The sequence below is a fragment of the Pezoporus wallicus genome, unplaced genomic scaffold, assembly GCF_028554395.1.
Source record: "Pezoporus wallicus isolate ANWC-B61680 ecotype Strahan unplaced genomic scaffold, APGP_CSIRO_Pwel_v1 contig_3817, whole genome shotgun sequence".
NCBI classification, from domain to species: domain Eukaryota; kingdom Metazoa; phylum Chordata; class Aves; order Psittaciformes; family Psittacidae; genus Pezoporus; species Pezoporus wallicus.
In genome coordinates this window covers 3,634,674-3,642,568 of record NW_026635157.1, presented here as the reverse complement: position 1 = coordinate 3,642,568, position 7,895 = coordinate 3,634,674, and the positions used below count along the sequence as shown (strand labels likewise).

Below are 7,895 nucleotides of genomic sequence, written 5' to 3'. Positions count from 1 at the left end.
TTGTTTCATTTGAATTTTCCTCAGGAGCTCCTTATCCATCCAAGCAGGTCTCCTGGCCCTCCTGCTGCACTTCCTTCTGGTTGGGATGCAACCCTCCTGAGCTTGTAGCAGGTGATCCTTGAATATCAACCAAGAGTCTTGGGCCCCCCTGCCCTCTAGGGCTATATCCCATGGAACCTTCCTAAGCAGGTTCCTGAAGAGGCCAAAGTCTGCTCTTTTGAAGTCCAGGGCAGTGAGCTTGCTGCATGCTCTTCTCACTGTCCTGAGGATCTCAAATTCGAGCATCTCGTGATCGCTATAACCAAGGCTGCCCTGGAGCACCACATTCCCAACAAGCCCTTCCTTGTTGGTGAGCACGAGGTCAAGCATGGCACCTCTCCTTGTCAGCTCCTCTATTACTTGCAGAAGGAAGTTGTCTTCCACACAATCGAGGAACCTCCTGGATTGCTTGTGCCGGGCTATACCGTCCTTCCAACAGATGTCAGGGTGGTTGAAGTCACCCATGAGAACAAGGGCCTGTGAGCATGAGGCTCTTCCTATCACTCTATGGAGTGCTTCATCCGCAGGTTCTCCTTGATCAGGCGGTCTGTAACAGATCCCCACAGTAATGTCTCCCATAGCTATATTCCCTTTAACCCTGACCCACAAACTCTCTGTGGACTGCTCACCTGTCCCCAGACACAGTTCCATACTCTCCAGCCTATCCCTAACAGAAAGGGTAACTCCCCCTCCCTGCCTGCCAGGCCTGTCTTTTCTAAAGAGCCTGTAACCTTCCATTCCAACACTCCAGTCATAGAAGCCATCCCACCATGTTTCTGCGATGCCTATTATATCATACCCCCATAGATGTGCACACATCTCTAATTCCTCTTGTTTGTTCCCCATGCTATGGGCATTTGTATAGAGGCATCTGAGCCGAGCTCCAAATGAAGCTGGCTCATTGGCTGGAGCGGCTGGGATATGTCTATATTGCTCCCAGCATTTCTTATGGGTTCTGGCAACTGACTGGTTGTGTTCGGATGGAATGATACCCCTCTCCCCCAACACATCTAGTTTAAAGCCTCCTTGACCAGTCAGCCTACCAAAACCAGCACCCAGTAGACCTGGCCTACTAACTTGGGTCCCGTGCTCAAGACACCCAAACCCCTGACTATGACACCACCATCTTAACCATTTATTAACCTGGCTAATCCTCCTAGCTTTTTCTAGGTCCTCCTCTGTATCCTGGAGAATTGATGAAAAGACTATCTGAGCTAACTTTGGCAACCACTAGTAAATGCTTAAAAGAATCATTAGGACAGTATTTAACAGTGTCACCTTCACAATGAGTACATTCACTGGAAATAAAGAGGAGTGGGCAAAACCATTACTGCTTTGCAAAAGGAGTACACAGCCTCCAGTTCTGAGGACTTCTATCTCAGGAAAGCAGGAAGTGTGAATGGTATTTAAATGTTAGCAGGGAAGGGAGGAGAAGGTTAGAACAAATAGGTGGGAGTGAATTTCTGTCTCATGATGCACCACAATCCTTAGGGCTAGCAATATATGTCAACTGCCTCATCTGGAAGGACCACTGACATTCTTCTGCTCCTGCAGCAGTTTGTATGACAGCTTGATTCAGACAGAATCAGCCAAGCTAGTGTAACCCACTGAAACATGCAGCATGAGTTTTCCGGGCTCATTTTATTGTGCAAGGCAGAGCTCACACAAACAGCTCCCCAGCAGAGCCATAGGAAACGGGCAGCAACTGGCAATTTCTGTGTAGTGATGGCTTAAATCAGAGCTGTATGCAACATTGGTCAGTACAGTCAGTGTTTGTCAAGGTGGTAAATGAGGTCATTTGTCAAAGCAAAACTCTGCTGAGTTCCCAGATGCCTTGCTCTTTCGTGTGAGCTTCCCTAACCTAAGTGTGGGAATAAAAATAATGTTCTTGCCATTACAAGAATAAATTCATTAAAGGTTAGAGCAAAATCCAAAACGATTACAAGGAAGCATTTACCTCACTGCAGACAGCATCCCTCTGTTATTTTTGCCAGCAATTTAGAAAACTAATTAAAATAATGGATTATTGTATTCAATGTTTTAAACTAATCAGTAACGCTAACATGCTATGCATTTGTGCTTTCCTATAAACACTATCTTTAAAAGCCTTCCTAAATTGACACTTTTAAGCAAACAAAAAAATCTTGTTCTTTTTATTATTTATTGGATTAGAAATAATTAAAGCTCAGCTTGCTGGTATTTGCATGAGTGCCAGAAAGCACAGGTCATTGGGACTGGGTAGATAAGGTTTAATAGCCCAGAGTATCTTTTTCCACTAGTTTGATCATGTTAGGCTTAGAAAGCAGTGACTAGAAAGCATTAGCATTACAGAGCAACTCAGTTATTTTCTCCAGGAGAAATTTCAGGCTTTGATCCTGTGATACTGATGTATGAAGGCAGGTTCATTGACCAGTAAAGAATCCCATTAATGTAAATGGGGTTCTGTGCAGGCATCTGCCCTACTCCCAAGAATCAAGAACTTTATGATTGGAACCTAGTTCCTGAACAACAGGAGCTTGCATCTCATAACCTCCCTCCTCCTCCATGCCCCAGTCCCATTTTCTCAAGATGCCAATAGTTTCAGAAAACTTAGGAAAAAATAAAGACACATGAATTCACTTTTAACCCACAGACTGACTCTTCACTATTGTGACCAAAGTATGCTTATTGGTAAACATTCAAGACCTGGTTCAAGACCAGGTTTGACGAGGCCTTGGGTGATATGGTTTAGTGTGAGGTGTCCCTGCCCATGGCAGGGGGGCTGGAACTAGATGATCTTAAGGTCCTTCCCAACCCTAACTATTCTATGAAACACAGAAACTTTTATGATGAGACCCTGCTCTGTGGATAAATATATCCCCAAGAAGTCAGGATTTTCATAAAGCTTTCTAGACACATAATGTTTTAAAGTGGCTGGCCTTCCAAATGTGTCAAGTACCTTTCAGACGTCTCCAGGTGAGCTTTGCAGAGCAGAAGCCCACTAACATAACAGTCAGGCCTGAATACCTTGCCTCAGCATGTTTTTCACAAACAATATTTACATGTACACTATGCTCATAACATCTGCCTTTTCCACTTGCCTGAGAACTAAAACGCAAATAAGGGAAAGAGATCCTCAGTTGAGCTATAAATTATGAACAGTTCTTCAGTGAACTGAACTTTGAAGCTTAAGTAACAGAGCAGTGAAAGTCCTGGAAATTGAAAGATGTACAGTTTTAACTTAATGCTACCCCAAAAACTCAGTTAAAATATTTGAACATCTTTCTTTAACTAGAATCTTCAATGGAACAAAAGGTACCTCTGGGGACCCAGCAAAGCATTCTGCAAGATCTGAAGAAGATTGAGGGGAGGAGGCCATGAGAGGGAGCTATCCACACTTCAAAGGCTTTCCTTCAATATCACTATTTCACGTGAAGATTTACAAAATGTTTATTATTTATACATTTAGTTATTTAAACAAATGTAATGCATTACTCAGATGAGAACAAAAAAGACTTTGAAAACTTAATTTTTATGCTGTTGAAAAAATATAAAGCCTGCTGGACTGAAATGTTTTCCTTTGAAATTCCCTTCTCTTTTTAAAGAGATTTTTTTTTCTTTTTAAACCAAAGACAAAAATAATGTCAAGATCTTACCTCTCTGCTGTGGTTCAAAGGATTTTCCCTCTCTCATTTTAGTATTATTTTGTATGGTAAGTATCTTATCAAATGAAGGCTGTGTTTGTTTGAATTTCAATGAAAAATAAGAAGAAACTAGAAGCATACAATCTACACTGAGAGTGCTACTTTCTACACTTTTAACATAGGTACTCTAAAAAGTCTGCAAAAGTCCTAGAAAGATTGAAAAAAAAAAACCACCATAAAAAAACCCCTTACCAACATAACTTGCTGTTTCATTATGTCGCATCATTTGAAACTGTGTTCAGCAAATACCTTCGAAAGCCAGTGTCTCCTGGCCATAGACGTTACCTGTAGGCAGAAGGATGGTATAAAAATGCTATGAATTTTTTTTCTGCTTAAGTTTCCATGTAATACAAATACTCAGGAAGTCTTTTAAATTTCATCATATGCTTAAAGATATGCTTGAATTCTACTTACAGTTATATGACTTCATTATATGCTTCATGCTGTCCTCAGGTGCCTTTTAAGTCTGCAACAACCTATCACAATATTACTTTGTTCTTCACCATTTACCAGGCCCCATTCTGTACCTCCAAATCATTTGTTTCTTTAGCAGCACAAACTGACTATGAGAGAAATTTCATTCAAATTAAACAGACTAACCTTTCAAAAAACCTGCAACAAATTTAAAGGAAAAAAAAAAAAAGCCCTCTCTTTTCATCCTCTACAGCTTTGTAGGACAGGTCCTTTCAGAAGCAGTGCAGGAAAAGCTTGTATATATTTCCTCTCAGTCCACTAGTTTTCCACAATCTCCTGTGCAGCCAGAGATTCTACCCAGGAGCTGCAAGTCCTCTGGGATAATTTCTTTCTGTTAATGGAACAGCTGATGCTGATTGAGACTGTGCTGGTTCACTACAATGTGATTCACCTGCTGCAGGTGCCTAGGCTCTGGAGAGCAGCCAGGCATCTTTCCCATATGTTACAGCCTCAGAGCAAAACAGTAGGTAGCTGCCTTGCAGGAGCTTCCAGGCCAGTGTAGGAAATGGATGTACGCAAGTTTCTATGCAACCTTTGCCTGTGAAGGTGAGTTTCTGCAGCCTAACTAAAAGGCAGTGGCAGATCAGAAGCTTTGCAATAGCATGTTGTATGTTTTAGCACAACTTTAGTAGAATCAGAGGCTATTGACTGATTTTATGGCAATCTGAATGTTGTCAGTTAGACTAAAATATGTGGCAGGCCAAAGCTGAGTTAATGTGCCAATAAGACAAAGAGCCTTTGCCAGCAAGGAACTGTAAAGCTCTGAATTCTCTAAGGCTGTAAGCAGGTGAAGCAAAGGTATGGCTGGTTACCTGCTGCTATGCTAACATGACTTATACAATTCATACAGCTGACGAGAAACCTGTAGAAAAACGAAGATGCCTTGGCAATAACGTGCTTAGTTCTATTGAGAGCACTATAATGTTAACTTGCCTTTTCTTTGCTTGAAGTAACATTTATCACTGTTTAGGGAGCACCAATAGCAGGGTTTTTGGTAAGCTTCTCCAGCATGCTGTCCTTTATTTCTTTCTTTTATTCCTATCCCTGCTGAGAGCTAGCCAACACACTTTTTTTTCTGGACGAAAATGTGTGTTTTTTCAGTTGGGGACTGAACTTTCACTGCACTTAAGTTTTGCAAAAAATTACTGCTTTCAAATATTTTTTTTTATTAGGGAAAACATTCTGAACAAACTAGCTGAATTTCTTGTTTTGGCCATGTTTAATACCTTTGAAATCTTTAGTTTTGACAAAATGATGTAAACTATTATTCTGATTAATTTTATATCTGCTTTATATTAAATATCAGTTAGCATTGTTATAAAGAAGTTACTTATTATTATTCAGCACTGAAACATTGTACTCTTATTTATCAGTGTTTCAAAATTACAAATGCCCTTGTCATCTGTCTTAACAAAACGACTTCCTACCTTTATACAAGGCTTGCTTCAAAAATTGAAAATACTCTCTGAAATATGGGAAATACGGGAAACTTAGAATCATAGAACTCCCACTTCAAATTATAATACTCTCAGTTATTGAAAATTCTGTACTGAGAACTCAATGTACTTATTTTTGCTTACTGTTGCTCTGCGTAAGTTTGATTCAGCCTTCTTTTACTTCATGATGAATTGATGAAATAAGGAAGTTCTCTTAATGTGAAGGATGTGTTACCCAATTCAAAGTCCAAAGAACCCACAGCTTCAGTGGCGATGCCACCTGCAAGGATGGTTTAAATTAACACATTTAACAACGCAGGTAGTGTTGTAAGAGTTACTGGTAGCTGCCAAGCCAAAGACCAGCATTTAGTCTTTTAAATTCTTGCCAACTCTTCAGGTTAGAGAAAAGAAGAGTTAGGGAAAGGCTCAGAGTGCTCCAAACCTTTTAATGCCTGGCAAAGAGCATTATGACGCAGGCCAGTCACTACAAAGCCTTGTGGCTGGAATGGAACATCTAAGCAGAACTTTAGTGTGAGGTGTGAAGACAGAGCCATGACAGTTTGTGATCTCTCAAATTAAGCTGTTGAAGATGAAGTTCACATAGAAGTCAGCCAGTCTGCTTTTTTCATCTAGTCATATCAAAAAACACTGCAACAACTTGTTACTATGAAGGTAAAGGCGCAGTGGGTCTAATTGCAACTGAAAGTGCAAAAAAAGATCGTTCAAAAACTGTAAAGACACAGTACTATATAATGGATTTTTAAATTTGACTTCTCTACAGTGGATAATGTTGATACTAACACTAGTAAACACCACTGCCTGCAAACTAATGAGAAAATGAAAATGTACACTCAAGGTGATTGCTCTGCTTCCATTCTTCATAATTCACTATGGCAAAATTATTGTTTGATCTTGAGTGTCATATAATAAATGTTATCAGTTACTTTATCAGGCAAAGATTTTTGGAGCAGGAGATACTTTTCTCAGCTTCCTATTCCATTAACATGAAGGAGTGTATCTGTAACATATCATCACACCACTGAAGGGTCTTAAAAATTACGTATTACCAGATACTTACAAACATGAGGTGAAGATTGCCATTTTTAATAGTTTAAGGATGATGAAGTGATTCTTTTAGTGAATGACTACTACTCGTATTTCTTTCAATATGACCTAATTTTTTTTTTTCAATTAAGACAGCTGATCTTGTACATGCATAAATTCGATATAGTATATTAATTGCTGGGTTACCAAAGACTGATAGCAACAGCTTTGGCCATAAATAGAGCACTCACATAAACACATGCTAGTGAAAGAGAAACATTTATTCAAATATATACATAGGCTTTTAAACCCACCTCCCCGTTTTGATTGCACAAAACATTGTCACCTTAACTTCATTCTGTTTTCAGTAGGGGGAAAGATAAAAGTAAGACTGACCTTTCAGGAAATCACCAACGGTATTCGACTTTTGGCATCTGATTAAAAAGGCAGATAAAGGTCGCATGGTACTGCGGATTAGGAAGTTCGGTGGTGCACCCATGGGAGCTCCTCAGCAGCATGTTGCCCACCTCAGGATAGCTGCCCCTGGTTCACCTGCAGCAGCACACCCACTGCTTTCCCTATGTAAATAGGCTTCGGCAGATTGCAGAATCCTGCTTAATATTGATTCTGATAAGGCTTTGGATTAAAGTTAATTTAAATAGCACGTGTAAAGAGTTTTATGAGTTGATTTAAAATGACAAGCACTGAAAAAGCATTAAAGCTAAGTACCAGTTCAAACAATAAATTTGGGCTTGTGGTAATTGATATGTTTGCAGCTGAAAGGCTAGGCTGGGGGGAACTGGGGCTCCCTAAAAGGCGTCCTTAGTAAAGCACTGCCATGCGTGCGGAGTGGGGCGCTTCGTGTGGGACTGCGGCTCGGCCCCTCCGGGTTCCACCACAGTGACCTGCCGAGGGGCGAGAACGTTCTGGAAGGCGGGGGGCTCCAACGGCCGCGGCACGAGGGCGGTCGCGGGGCGGGGCTGATCGGGGCTGGGGTGGCTCAGTCAGAGCAGGGGGGCTGGGAGAGGCTTCTTGCCGGACAGGGTGAGTGTGGAGGAGGTGGAAGCTGGCGGGATGTGGAGAGGCAGGCATGGTGCAGGAGGAGGGGCTGGAGCGGGGCCTAAAGGAGCGTTTGGGACACACCCGTAGAGAATGAGGTCGTCCTGTCCAACCAGGAGTACCTGTGGGGGCTTCTTTCCATGTATTCTTATCACTCCTC

The 7,895-nt window shown here is 41.3% G+C and overlaps 1 long non-coding RNA gene across 1 annotated transcript; it reads right to left on the bottom strand.

The window, feature by feature from the left end:
• Positions 1-1,720: 1,720 nt before the first annotated feature.
• Positions 1,721-4,356, bottom strand: LOC130597757 (uncharacterized). The gene is made up of 2 exons (XR_008971857.1): positions 4,137-4,356; positions 1,721-1,900 (listed from the first exon to the last, which is right to left on the bottom strand). It is a non-coding gene; the product is annotated as an uncharacterized LOC130597757 (long non-coding RNA).
• Positions 4,357-7,895: the final 3,539 nt, after the last annotated feature.